This window comes from Mustela putorius, unplaced genomic scaffold (genome assembly GCF_011764305.1).
Source record: "Mustela putorius furo isolate JIRA1106 unplaced genomic scaffold, ASM1176430v1.1 tig00001075_pilon_pilon_pilon, whole genome shotgun sequence".
Taxonomy (NCBI): domain Eukaryota; kingdom Metazoa; phylum Chordata; class Mammalia; order Carnivora; family Mustelidae; genus Mustela; species Mustela putorius.
In genome coordinates this window covers 4362625-4377439 of record NW_025421560.1, presented here as the reverse complement: position 1 = coordinate 4377439, position 14815 = coordinate 4362625, and the positions used below count along the sequence as shown (strand labels likewise).

At 49.2% G+C, this 14815-nt stretch overlaps 1 long non-coding RNA gene across 1 annotated transcript in view; it reads right to left on the bottom strand.

Annotated features, from left to right (window-relative positions):
- Positions 1-12: 12 nt before the first annotated feature.
- LOC106004220 overlaps positions 13-14815 on the bottom strand; it is a 33363-nt gene continuing 18560 nt past the window's right edge. The window contains exons 2-5 of the long non-coding RNA XR_001177141.2: positions 9890-9982; positions 9138-9241; positions 1686-1816; positions 13-855 (exon numbers count right to left, since the gene is read on the bottom strand). This is a non-coding gene — a long non-coding RNA (uncharacterized LOC106004220). The remainder of the gene's footprint in view (positions 856-1685; positions 1817-9137; positions 9242-9889; positions 9983-14815) is intronic.

Sequence of the window (14815 nt, the reverse complement as noted above, 5' to 3'; positions counted from 1 at the left end):
CTGGGGTTTGCGGGAGGAGTTTGAGGGGCACTTAGTTCAATATTTTATTCCTCTTTAGGCAGAACATCAGTAATGGAGCAGGACTCTTAAGTGTATTTGGCAGCATTTTGGAATTTGAAATGCTTCTAATCCACAGCTCTCTGCGCAGAGAACCGGCTTTCAGCAGAATGCAGGCTGAAACGGGAACGGGGTATGGGCGTGTCTTTTGGAAAAACATGAGGAATCCTCTGGGGATTCCCACTTGGATCAGCCTCTCTGTAAATGAGAGGTACGACCTCTTGTTAGCCCCTCCTACCTCCCGGCCAGAGGGGCTCCCGGTATGAACAGAGGGAGGGGCCTGCCCCAAAACCCTATTACCACAGACCACCTGTGAAGGAAGAAACCACAGCAAAGGCACCAGCTGCACCTTCTAAATGCGGCCCCAGCCTCCTGGCCACCCAGCCCACCAGTACCCGGGGGGCAGAGAGGACTTCTCTAAGGCACTCCCACCCCAGGAGCTCGGGGGCCCCCTTCCAAGCCTCTGATCTTCTCTGAGGGCCCCGCAGTGCTGTCTCCTTTGCTCTCCACTACCACGTGGCCACTGTCCTTGCAGAGAGTGAATATGAAATCTCAGGCTGATCCCAGAGTAGCTTCACGCTGGGACCCCGCGACATGAGTCAGCAGGTCTCACATTTGATTCTGAGCTCCAGCCCCCAGAAAGCCGCAGTGAGTCTACGAATGGTCGGCTGCCTCCCTCCGTCGGAGCCACGGGAGGGGAGCAGGCCGAAGGTCGGGGGAGTTGTGTTCTGGTGACTTCAAATTCGAGATGAAAACAATAATAATAGTGACAACAGCAGCAACAACAAATATTTTGACCTGGAAAGAATATGGACTTGGAATTAGTTTAGACTCTCCGTGTACACTTCCCTTTCATTGAGCTCTTCACAGAGGGGAGCAGATCCCAGGTCACAGGTAGCCTTTATGGAGGACCAGGACGGTGCTCCCTTCCCCGCCCCCAAGGGCTTCACGTCCGGGGCAGCACTGCTCTGCCAGAGGGGCAGCCACGAGCAGCAGTGGGAGACAAGAAGCTGGGCATCTGCCAGTCTTAATACTCTTAAGATAAGTATGCGTGACCAGTGTCACCTGCCGCTGGTCAGAACCGGCCATCTCACAGTTTCTAATAAAACCCTTGCACTTGATTCTCTGTTAGCTCTAAGTCAGTCATCAACTGGTAAAATTTTCAAGCCCATGTGTGATGTTACTCTAACCTTCAAAGATTCATCACTGACAGGGTGGCCTCCAGGCCCTACCGGCTGTGCCCCGCCCCCCACATTCCCAGATTCACCTACACACCTCACGCCCCTTCAAAACCCCGTGCCCATCCCCACGGCCATTACTCAAGCCCACCCCACCAGCCTGTTCCCTGCTGCCAAAGGGCCTTTGCACCTGCTGCTCCCTCTGCCTAGCCCTCTTCACTCTCCTTCCGCCAGGTCTACTTACTTTTTAGATCTGAACTTGAATGTCCCTGAGGGCTCGCGCCTTCTCTGACCTCTCAGAGGTATTTATAGCTTCTTCTTGCTCAGTGAAGCTCTACTTACAATGCCTGCTGTTGTTTGGATTTTATGTTTGAATATGTGATCACTCAGTTCCCCCATGTGCTCCCCCAACTGTGTTGTAAATTCCGTGAGGGAGGGACATTTACTCACCCCTATAGTCTCAGCACCTAACAGACCAGCCGGCACAGGAGAGACATTCAGTATTATCCCAACAAATGTTGCTGGTCATTTCTTGACACCAAGTGCATCTCTCTAACTCCTGAACAAAGCTTCAGAAGACCCTGTGAAGGGGAGGAGGGAGGGAAACCATTATTTGGGGAGTGCTCACCTCCACCAGGCACCAAGCAAAGGAGTTAAACGTCATGCCACTGCCTGGAGTCAAACCAAGAGCCTCCGAGACAAGTCTCTCCTCTCTGCCACCGCACATTAAAAAAATAAAGGCCACTAGGCTTGATTCGGACTCTTGACTTTATGGTAAGGTCACACTTTGTGGCTGTTTAAAAACCATGCAGCACCTGAGTGCTGTACAATCTCCCTGAACCCTGGTTTCACTGGGGTGATCAAGGTCAGGGTTGGGCTGCGGCTGGGTCAGCAAGGGAAGAACAGCCGGACAAGGAAGGAAACATTGTCCCAGGAGCACGAAGTCACACGAGTCAGCCTCGTCCACTCCCAACGCCCATTGTTTGGAGTAGAGGGTATTCAAGTGTTCCTGTGAGAAAAGCAACCTATTATTACCATGGCCAGGTGTGTGCACAAGTATTAGTTGTCTGACTCTTTTCTCCAAATTATTTGGCGAAATTCTTATCATTTATTTGGAGTTTTTACATTTTTTATTATTCTTTCTTTTCTCTTTTGCTTTTAAGTGAGATTAGATTTCATCCCACTCAATTTAAGAATAAGCCAATCCCGGGCACCTGGGTGGCTCAGTGGGTTAAGCCTCTGTCTTCGGCTCAGGTCATGATCTCAGGGTTCTGGGATCGAGCCCCGCATCCAGCTCTGTGCTCGGTGGGGAGTCTGCTTCCTTCTCTCTCTCTGCCTGCCTCTCCACCTACTTGTGATCTCTGTCTGTCGAATAAATAAATAAAATCTTTCAAAAAAAGAAGAAGAAGAAGGGCAGAATAAAGGAAACCCATATCCCCAATAAAGTCAGTGCTTTGTAGCTGATGCTGCTTTTATCAGATCTGCTTCCTGATCAGGGAACTTGATTCAGCTTAGCCCTTGCTGGTCTCTGACACCGGAAGTACAGACCCCTAATGGCTCATCTTGCTTCAGCTAAAATGATGTTAAGAACAGGACAATACAGAAGGAAAGGAGGGATCCCACTTGGTAGACAAATAAGGATCAAGCCAGGAGTTCTGTTAGGAGATTTAAAAAAATGGAGCACTGTGTGTTATATATAAACAATAAATCTTGGAACACTACGTCAAAAACTAATGTATAGTGGCCAACGTAACACAATTTTTAAAAAGGCAAAACAAAACAAAGCAAAAACAGAGGCTTAAGGAACATGGCTTTGGAGTCAGAGGGACTCAGGTTCAAATCCTGACTCTCACTTACTAGCTCGGCACTCCACTGGGCTCTCACTCCTTCAAGTAGAATGAGTGTAACAACCCCTGTTTCACATGGGACTCTAGAACATTCGGTGAAGTAACATGGCTATTTAACTCTGCCCGGGGTATAACACATGCTTGATAAATAGGGACTAAACTATATTTACCCTGTTCACCATCAGTGTGGACACAAGACCAGATAGAGACTCCGAATTTAAAATAAGACTGACATTTACCAAAATGCACTGAAATAAAGAAAAGGTAAAACTTATCAGCCAGTGAGTGGATGTCCATTAGTCACCATGGTGAGTGTAATCTTAATCCCAGTCACCTGTTTCCCCCAACCCCCAGCCATCTCCCTCTGGTAACCTTCTGTTCTCTATAGTTTAGAGTCTGTTTTTTGGTTGGTCTCCTTTTGTGTTGTCATTTGTTTGTTTTATTTCTTAAACTCCACATATGAGTGAAATCCTATGGTATTTGTCTTTCTCTGACTGACTTCTTTCACTTGGCATCATAATCTCTAGTTCCAGTCATGTCATTACCAATGACAAGATTTCGTTCTTGCTGTGGTTAACAGTCCACTGTACATGGACCACGTCTTCGTCCTCCATGCATCCATCAGTGGACACGTGGGCTGCTTCTGTAGTGCTGCAGTAAACATAGGGGTGCGTGTATCTTTTCTAATTAGTTGTTTTTTTTTTTTTATTTGAGAGAGAGAGACAGATAGTGACAGATAGTGAGAGAGAGAGGGTATAAGAGGAAAGGAGAAGAAACAGACTCCCACTGAGCAAGCAGGGAGCCTGACGTGGGCTCTTCTTCTGTCCCAGGATCCTGGGACCATGATCTGAGCCAAAGGCAGACACTTAACCAACTGAGGCACCCAGGCGCCCCCAAATTAGTGTTTTGTGTTTTTTGGGTAAATAGCCAGTAATGGGGCCTAATATGTAATCTATTCTGGAGAATGTTCAATGTGCACTTGGAAAGAATATTTATTCTGATGTTTTAGGATGTAATGTTCTGAATATATCTGTTAGATCCATCTGGTCCAACAAGGCATTCAAAGCCACTGTTTCTTTGTGGATTTTCTCTTTAGATCATCTGTCCACTGATGTAACTGAGATGTTGAAGTCTCTTATTGTTATTGAATTAGTATCAGTTAATTTCTTCATGTTTGTTTTCTGTTGTTTATGTATCTGGGTACACTCTTGTTGGGTGTAAACACATAAATGTTTACAATTGTTGTATCTTCTTGTTGGATTGTTCCCTTTACGATCACACGGTGTCTTTCTTCATCTCTTGTTATGGTCTCTGTATTAAAATCTATTTTGTCCAATGTAAGTACTGTTATCCTGGCTTCCTTTTCACTTCCATTTGCATGAGAAATGCTTTTCCATCTCTTCCTTTCAATCTGCATGCATCTTTTGGTCTGAAATGAGTCTCATGTGGGCAGCGTGTAGATGGGTCTTGCTTTTTTATCCATTTGGAACCCTATGTCTTTTGATTGGAGTGTTTAGTCCATTCCATTCCACTCCCTTAAAAGTAATTATGGATATAATGTACTTATTGCCATTTTGGTTGTTTTATGGTTCTTTTGCAGTTCTTTTTTTTTTTTTTTTTTTAGGATTTTTATTTATTTATTTGAGAGAGAGAGAGCCCAGAGGGAGAAGCAGACTCCCCACTGAGCAGAGAGCCTAATGCAGGGTTCGATCCCAGGGCCCTGGGATCCTGACCTGAGCCAAAGGCAGATCCTTAACTGACTGAGCCATCCAAGTGTCCCGAGCTAGTTGTTTTAAGGTCCTACTTAGTCTAAGGGATTTTTAAAATTTTTATTATTCATATATGTGCTGGATCTGGCAGATCCAATGTTTGAAGTTATGGCAGAAAGGGATACATGAAGCAGAAAGACTTTAGACCATGTGAAATGGGAGAATCACCCAGAATAGCTCACAATTACTGAGTACTCGGCATGCACAAGTAAGCACACTTAAGGTAACTTCTCCCAAATCCTCCATGAGATATGCACTATTATTACTCCTACCCTATAGATAAAGAAGAAGCAGTGACATGCTGGTTTATGGCAACAAGCAGGTCAGGGAATGGGCAAAAAACTGGCATTTGCCAGTTTCCATGGCGTAGCTACTCCTGTTAATGCCAAGTTCAAGATCATCCACAGGTTTGCAAAGTTCCTGAAAGTTCAACAATTGGTTGTTGAGAGTCTGGCTCAAGTCACCAGGTCAAGTTCACAGAACACCACCCATAAATAGGAGAGCTGCAATTTAAACTCAGGAAGACCGACATCAGAGCCTGTTCTCAACCACCACATCATCCAAGAATCCAAGAGCACTGGGGCGCCTGGGTGGCTCAGTGGGTTAAGCTGCTGCTTTCGGCTCGGGTCATGATCTCAGGGTCCTGGGATCAAGTCCCGCATCGGGATCTCTGCTCAGCAGGGAGCCTGCTTCCCTCTCTCTCTGCCTACTTGTGATCTCTCTCTGTCAAATAAATAAATAAAATCTTAAAAAAAAAAAAAAAAAAAAAGAATCCAAGAGCACAGAAAGGGCACCAAAAGGGCTTCCCAGGGCTACACCTGGCCAAGAGCCATGGTCAGGAGTAGATGAGTGTCTAACAGCTCTAACTTGAGATTTCAGTAAGTAAAGGGAAGAAAAGTAAATTGTATAATATAAGGAATTCTCAGAATTCCTTATATTGGACACACTGGCAAGCTCTTAAGTCTGAAGAGATGCTAGATATTTTGTTTCTGTTTTGTTTGTTCTTTAATAAAAACGTCCTGCTTCAGAGAGATCCCTAGATGGTCGGGCAGATGAGAAAGCTGTGTTGATTTGGTAAAGTTGCCACAAACGCATCAAGCTCCAGGAAGTGGGAGAGAATCAGGAAGACACAGCGCCAGGGCAGGGTTTGGAACGAACTTCCTGGACCGTGCTCACTCCTTCATTCACAACAGAGGTTTTATGGAATACCTTGAGAGACATAAAAAGCACCATTTCCCCAAATCATTTTACACAGGGCATCATACAGTCACATTTTTACTGCCTACCTACTATGCACTTGAATCTCGGCACACGAGGGGCAAAGATAAAATAACTTTTCTCTCTGAGTTTCAGGGAAGAGACTGTTGAGTCCAGAGGCTCACAGTGGAGCACTGTCAGGGCTGTCCCCGGGATGTGGGATCGGTGGGCAGCACATATCAGAGGTTAAGATCCCCTTCTTAATGAGTTCAGGAGATCAGATTGTCTACACTGACACTCAAAAGTAGATTCAGATTTTGTGAGGCAAAGGCTTGGTTCTGGTTGTGGTCCCAGGGTCCTGGGATAGAGCCCCGCATGGGGCTCCCTGGGCAGGGAGCCTGCTTCTCCCTCTCCCTCTGCTGCTCCCCTGCCTATGCTCTCCTACTCTCTCTCTGTCAAATAAATAAACAAAATCTTAAAAAGAAAAAAAAAAAAGAAGAAGAAGAAGAAGAAGAAGGGGAGGAGGAGGAATCCTAGGTTACAAAATCAGGTTTGAAGGCTTGAGCACAGGCCCAGAAGCTTAAGCTCTGTTAGCTTCATGGTAAAGGCTCCATTTCTACTAAGACTTAAGTAAGTAGGAATTTGCCACCCCGGTGGAAAGCAGCACTTGACAAGGGCAGGGGAAAAAGCTCAAGAGAGAGGGTCTGGGAGCTGCAGGCTGTTCTGGAGGCCTGGACAAGGAGTCAGAAATGGGAGAGTGCCAAAGGGCAAATGGGTCCTGGTAAACCGAGGTAGGAAGTTTGAACTTTTTGCCAAGGGCAATAGGGAGACATAGAGGGTTTGGTGAAGGGGTATCCTGCAGTCTGATTTGCATTCGGTCCACAGCAGTCCTGCCGGCTGTCTCCTCACTCCCCTCTGTACAAAAGACCACTCCCCTCACCAAGCAATGAGGAGGCTGAATGCCGAGTCAGCGATCTGTCAAGCTTTGAAACCCACATGAGCACTATTAAGGAGAGAAAATAGTCATGACCCTTGTTGAAGAGGAAGGCAGATTTTATTCACTGGAGGGGCCCATAGAGACCACTGCAGTGGGGTCCTTCAGTGGGATAGGCCGGGCTCCACTCCCGAACAGCACGGGCAAGTGGGGATTCGTAGCCGAGGAGCGGGGTCGGGCAGTGGATGGAAATCATGGAGAGGAAACATCAGGGGGAGGGAGGGCCGGCCGGAGTGATCAGACCTCATCTGGGGATGGGGAAGAGGATGTGTTCCAGGAGGTGATCCCATACTGAGGGTAGGGGGTGGAGGGTATCCTGGATAAACTGGTTAAGGAGGATTCTTTCTGAAGTTGGACAGTGCAGAAGACAACAGCAATGCCCCAAGTCGAGCATATTTGAAAAACAGTTCATAGAAGCCGTAGTAGAATTTGATCAGTGAGAGCATCTTTGTGGGGGAAAACACGGAGCAACCTCCCAGCAAGGTAGGGCCTTGGCTGGCACACGTGGCAGCGCAGGTGGCCCAAGAAGCCTCTTCCCAGGAGGCAGCCGATGGGCAGGGGTGGGGGGTGCGGTGTGGAGAGAAGTGAAGCATGCAGGGCTTCCTTCTGGTGTTTGGGCGTGCATGGCCGGAGCGTGGGGCTCCAGTGCCGGCTCCCACCTGCTTGGCGAGGGAGGCCCGCGGTCCCGCGGAGCCCAGGTCTGCAAGTCAGAAGCAGCCCCGTGAGCAAGGGGGGCCCAGCCAAGGAGGGCTTCCCAATGGGGCTCGCAGAGATGGCGGAACAAGACCTGCCAGGACACTGAAGCAAAGAAGCAGGGAGAGCGGAAGGTAAGAGCTAGTGCCCAGCGCCGGGAACCTTTGAGCCAGGACTCCTCATGCATGCATGTGTGTGTGTGTGTGCGTGTGTGTTAGAAAACATGGCACATCTTTACCCTCTTAATTTTTAAGTGTATAATGCAGTACTGCTAATCCCCTGCACATTGATGTGCCACATATCTCTAGAACTTTCTCATCCTGACTAAGATTCCATACTCCCATCTCCTCAGCCCCTCAGCTGCCATGTTGCTTTCTGCTTCTAGAACTTTGCTGACTTGAGGTCGCTCCCATCCGTGGACTCACGCAGTACGTGTCCTTTGGTGACTGGCTGATTCCCTCGGCATAACGTTCTTCAGGTTTATCTGTGCTGCTGCCTTTGACTGGAACCTTTTTTAAGGTTGAATAATGTTCCACTGTGTGTATAGACCTTATGCACACACCACGGGGTGTTTATCCATCCGTCCTTCCTGGACCTTAGCTTGCTTCCGCCTCTTGGGGGTGGTGAACAGTGCTGAAGCCAACAGGCATCAGGACAGCTTTTTTTTTTTTAAGATTTTATTTATTTATTTGACAGACCGAGATCACAAGTAGGCAGAGAAGCAGGCAGAGAGAGAGGAAGAAGCAGGCTCCCCGCTGAGCAGAGAGCCCGATGCGGGGCTCGATTCCAGGACCCTGAGATCATGACCTGAGCCGAAGGCAGAGGCTTTAACCCACTGAGCCACCCAGGCGCCCCTAGGACTGCCTTTATAAGGACTCTGGGCTTGTGTTAGAGCTGAGCGAGCGGTCAAGGTTACTGCTGTAGCAGGCACGTGACCCTGGAGTGCAGAGCTCCTCGTTTTTTTACCACGATCCACAAAAAGAAACACCTTTTATATCACAGCTCAGCACATACATACTGCCGTGGTCTGAAATGTTTGTCTTCATAATTGTAATTCTTATGCTGACATCATAACCTCCAAAAGATGATTATTAGGAGGTGGGGCCTTAGGAAGGTACTTAAATCATGTGGAGCTGTCATGAATGGGATCAGGTTCCTTATTAAAGAGGCTCCAGAGGGACCACTTGCCCCTTCCACCGCGTGAGGACACAGCAATAGGCACCAGCTTTGAACCGGGAAGAGAGCCCCCACCCAACCATGCTGGCAGCCTGAACTGGGACTTCCTGGCCGCCAGAACTGGGAGAAAATTTCTGTAGATTATAAGCCACCCAGTCGGTGGTATTTTGTTATAGCAGTCCAGATAGACTAAAACCCGTACAAAATTTGCCAAAAGCCTCCTTACCTTTAGTAGGTGCAAGCGGCTCTTTTCTCTTCCATCCTACTTCCTTTGTTAAATGCTGGGCACAAAACACTAAGTTGCTTTCACACGCACGAGCAGACTCGGGCCTGCAATTTGGAAACGGCTTTTGTATCATGTGTAATTGTGAGGACTTTGAACGTGTCCAAAACAATTCCATTCCCTCCGAGAGCACGAGTGACCAATGCCAGTTTTTCTAGAGACTTTGTAGGGGTGACAGAGGAGGGTTTTACATCATCCACGATCTTACAAGTTCCCTTGGACACATCGGGCCTGCCATCCGAGGATGCTTCTCCCTCACTCCCTCACTCCTCCCCTGTGCAGGGCAGGGTCCAGCCCGCCCTCCCTTCCCCCTCCCAGGAGCAGATGCTCTGTTTCCCACGTTTCACCCCAGACGGCTCAATTGATCAATGTGCCAACACACTTACGAGCCCTCCCTCCAGAAAAGGAACATCAAACTACTCACCCGAAACATGCCTCTTGCAACCTACTGAAAAATTAGGATTTCCCCCATAGCATAACACATATCCCTTTCCTGTCCAGTGGCCCAGAGATGGACCAGGGAGGGAGAAGGAGCAAGCCTGGACCTCACCGTTTCTGGGGGCACACTTTGTGGTTTGTGTCTTTGCTGATTCAGGCTGGGCCAGGGCAAAAAAGGCCCTCAGAGAGGGTTGACCAACCCCCGCCCACCGATCCTACTTCCTCTTTGCCATTTAAAGTCACCAGGGGCATCTCACCTGTAGGGTAACTGAGTTTGTGGGATTTAATGAGCGCCCTTGGTTATTACAGCCCCACGGACATTCGTCCTCTTCAAATGAGGATGCTGCGGTCTGGACCCGGAGAAGGAGGAGACAGGGGATGTTAGTATTTCCACAAACATTCCCACACTTACACCGTTATTCCGGAGCATCGTTAAGCCAAAAGCTATCCTGTTCTTCCTCTAATCATATTGCAAGAGTTTGGTCAAAATTATTGGCTTAGGCCAACATACAGACTCCCCTAAGTGGTCGAGCAGACTAACGAGGGGAACCGACAGGCTGAAGTTATACAGGGGAAATGGCCGGTTCCTAGGTCTCTCACGGGGCGTCACACAGTGGGTCCAAGCATCTTCATGATGAATGAGAGAAGCAGTTTAGAAGAGTTGCTTCTCTGACGTGGGTCACTCTGTCTTCTCTCTTCTCTCCAAGTGTTTTTATAGTCTCTTAGCCTCCTCTTGGATGGTCACCGTGGCAGGAAAAAAGGCTGGAGTTAAGAGCTGGATCAAACACTGAAGTCACTATTTAGCTGCCCTGAACTCCCTCAGAGCCTCCAGAATTGCTCCTACAACGCTTTAGTCCCCAGTCGAGCTCACACTATAAACACTCATCACAACGAGAGACACCCTCTGGACCCAGCAACCACATGTGCACCCACCAGTAGGCATAAGAATAAGTGTCATAAGACTGTAATAGGGAAACACAGAAACACCATAAGGAGACACGGTAGCCCAGGGGTCATGGACGTAGACCTGATGTGACAGAAAATATGGGTTTGAATCCTTGTTCCACCACTGAGTAGCTGTGTGACCTTGAATGGGTTACTGAGCCTCTCTGTGTCTGTTTCCTCATGTATAAAACCGAGCTGGCATAACACTGCCTGTTTTGAGGATATGTGAATGAGAATCTGAAAAACACATAGAATGGTGCCAGGTTGGTAAGAAATATTATCTACATGTCATGTTAGGGGGGAATTTCAAAAATAGATTGTGACGTAGATATCCAGTGGTGCGGTCTCCTACTCAAAAAGATGTTGAGTGGGAGGGACAGGTTGCAGAACAATATATAAAATATGCTACTTAGGTACATTTAAAAAGCAAGACAATACTCCATGTTTTGATGGACATACGGACACAAGGGCGGTAGAGAGGTCACTCCATGCATCACCAGGTTGGGTAACTTTGAGGACAGGAGGGGAGCCGGCATCCAGCAGAAAATCTGTATCCAGCAGAAAATCAGCATCCCCTGGAGCAGAGGCTTTCAGGCTGGTGCCTCCAAACGACTGGCCACCTCGGAGGAGAGGCTCCTCCCAGACCTGCTGTCCCCATCCCCCAAACTGCTGCCCAGAACCTATCCCCATGCCTGGCCTTGAGCGGGTCCTCCATGATCACTTGTTGAATTAAATTTAAGAACAGGGTTGTTTTAGTAGAATGTTTCAACAGTTTGAATATCAAGACATTTATAGTCTTGTATTGAAGCAGAGCCATCGGCCAACCACCCCGACTGAGTGAGAAAAGCTACGGGTTAGCGGTGTGCCATGGGTCAGTCACCACAGGATGGGAGAAACGGAAGGGTGGCTTAGCACCACGGGTCTGCAGCCATTACAGGACGGGGAATGAGGACTGAGTCCTGAAGACGAAGCAGGGGCACTTAAGTAAATTCTGAACCCAAAGGCACAATCCCTTCAAGATCATCTGACAAACTCAAGGCAGAGGTGACCTGGAGCCTTTCTGAAGTCACACATTGAGGCATCTCCCTCCTGCCACAGCCTCCCAGCCCTCTAGCTTGTGGTTCATGCCAGCCAGACTCACCCCTCTTTCTCACCCTCCTCCGTCTCCCCGACACCCCCCCCACATCCCTTACTTCCTTATTTCCTTATTTCCTTACTTCCCCAGTTCACTCCCTAGTCAAGTTAAAGTCCCTCCATGTCTATCATTTCAGCCTCCCTCTTGCCAGCTTCTTAGGCCCCCCTCCTTACTTTCTTTGCGCCCACTAGCCGAGCCCCCAGCCCAGTAACCCCAGCTGTCCGTCTCTGGGGTGCCCCACGTCCTGAGGCAGCTGAGTTCTGCAGAAGACACTCACGAAGCTCGACCAGGTATCTGAAATCAGAGGCAGGGGTGGCCTCCAGCTCCCCACCGGGCAGACAGACCATCTCAGAGGTCACAGAACAGAAGGTCTCACAGCCCATCTGGAGATGCTTGGATCGCGCAGGTTATCGGAGCAATGGAAAAGACATGAGAAGAAGCAGGGGGAAATCACGAGGGTAGGTTAACACACCTCGAATGGGATACAGGCAGGATCACAGCCCCCGAACTCCGCCTTCGACAGCGTTTGGCAGTCTCGTTTTCTGTTGTTTTCCCACCAGCCTTCTTTCTGACAGTGTGGTTAGGAGGCGCAGGGCTGGTGGGGGGGGGGGCAGGGGGATCAGCAGAGATAAAGTGTCTGCATCCAACATGCTTCCTCTTCAGAGAGACTCCGGAGCAGCACGCCCCACCAGCATAGCTCGCCAATGACCCGCTTAGCCACCAGGCCTTTCGCCTGGATTTGGGGCACAGAGCTTACGTGGGGCAGAGCAGGTGACGCCAAATACGGACAGTGTAGAAATGGCACTGCCATCGAGGAGGTGGATCTTTGTGCTTCTATCCCTTTCCATGTGTCACTAACCCTCTCCCCTGCTCCGGGCTTTTTGTCTGTGTCTGGCACACCCGGCTTCACTCTTCCTATTCAGCATGGCTCATGGGTTATGTCCTTGCGACATCTTATGAGAGCCGGCTCTGCCCATCTGGGTGGATGTTCTACCCCTGCTGCCTCCGGCCAGTGCCTGCTTCCTCCACCAGTCTTGCCTCGTGCTCTAGCCAGGCTTTCAGCCCCTTGCCGGAGGCTCGCAAACACCTGTCCTTCTTCCGTGGTAGCACCACATCCTTCCTGGTGATGACGGAGCTCCGCGCGGGCCGGAGCCACATCTGACTACCGCAGGGCTGGATCCAGGCACGAGAAGCTTGTCCAGTGAGTAAAAGGAGCCACATCTATGAGAAGCAGTCAGGAAACAGTCCCTTGCCCGTCCTCAACCACTGCTGAGCTGCCTTCCTGAGAAGCATGTAAACGGGCAGTACTAGGAGCGAGTCCCTCTCCTTTCTGCCCGTCACAGCTTCTGTCCGTGTCCCTTCCGCGCTCCCTGCGTGCCTGAGTGATGCTGAGACCACCGCAAAGCCTTTCACCTGTTCTCCCCCCCACCTAGGACTTTACTGAGCTCTCGTACCTACCTTGGGGGTCGCACCCCCCTTCGAAGCCTTCCCTCCACTTCCCAGGGCTGCGGTAGGAGCCGCTCCTGGGTGCTCCTGCCACACCTGGCACGCGTTCTCCGCAGTGCAGATCGATCGCCTGTTCCGTAACGGCTCCTGGGCCCGTCTCCGCGGCCTTTGCTTCGCTCGTTTTCCCGCACGGTGCCCGCCTCTTCGAGCAGGGCTTCCGGCCACCACTCGCGGATGACAGACGAGCAGAGGCAGAATCTGTGTGTGTCTGTTACCTTGGAACTCACGGGAAATACATATTCACCGCTAGTCTCTGTCAATTTTATTTGTAAGTGACAGCAGAGACAATACTTTCATCATCCTCAAATTCATCACTTGTGCGTGTGTGTTTTAGACCCAGGAGCCCATCAGGCGTTGCAGGGTACCCTGTCAGCCTCACTGCCCCAATGCACTCCGTTCTTGATTCTGCGAAGGTGAAGGGGCTAATGCTTTAACACCGCCCTGTCCCTTTGGGCCCCAGGAGCCTCCCTCCAGCCTCCTCCGCTCATAGGCTGCAGGACATTTTGTCTGCCCGACTTTGACGGTCCAGTCTGCATATCATGACATCCTGGAGCTCCTTGCTCCACGCAGACGCAGCAGCATGTTTTTCCTGATTCTTACCCGGCCGCGACTACACCCTCTGCACGTGGTTTTGCAGTTCCTCCCCACGGATGTGTGCATGTTTCACCGCACCGCGGACACCCGGCTCAGCCCTCACGTGCTTCTGGTCAGCCCTCCTAGACTTCTGCCTGGCCTGATGGGAACAGGTGGTGACTGTCCCATCCTCATGGGCCCCAGTACAAGACCTCCGAGGTAGAGCTGCCCTGGCAACTGCAGCAGTGCCCTGGCCATCTTGCAGACGCTTGAGCCAGAACAAACCCTGTTTCAGTGTGGTTTATTATGCAGCAGCAGCTGACTGATACAGCTCCTACCTCTTTGTCCCTTGAGCTTGCGGAAGAAAGGAAACTAACATTCTCTGAGCACCAGCTAATGCCAAGTACTTTCATCTGCAGTATTATATTCAATGAGGCGCTCATTTTTTTTCACACTCTACAAGACAGGGAAACTGAGGCCCAGAGAAATTAAGTAGCTTACCCAAAGTTATAATTTTAGTAAGTAAAGAGTTAGGATTCCAAACCCGGTCCTCTGACTTTATGAGGAGCATGACTTCTACTGCCGAATTCTTTATAGAGATCAGATGAGGTTGCTGGGGTATCTGACTGCTGTCTCCATGGAAGGTAATTATAGGTTTTGTACCCCAACACTGGTTCAGCAGGGGAAAGAGATAGTCACCTCGTTGTGTATAAACGAGAAGGAAAAACTCTTTAATAGTGTATAAGAGTGGGATGAGATCTGGCACTGATCTCATGGAGGAAACTCACCCTAATTCTTCTACCACTATGGATAATGAACCCTGTGCATAATTAGCTATTTGGAATTACCATCTTATCTTTTAAAAAAAAATACCATCCTGTCCTCTGACTCAGAACAGCTCTAAGATATTCTTGTTGCATTAGTGTAACGTCACTTAGGAAACCTATTGCTACAGTCTCTGCTAACATTTCAAATTAATTCCCTATAAAATAGTTCTGCCATTAGCCACAAGGCTTCTCTGTAC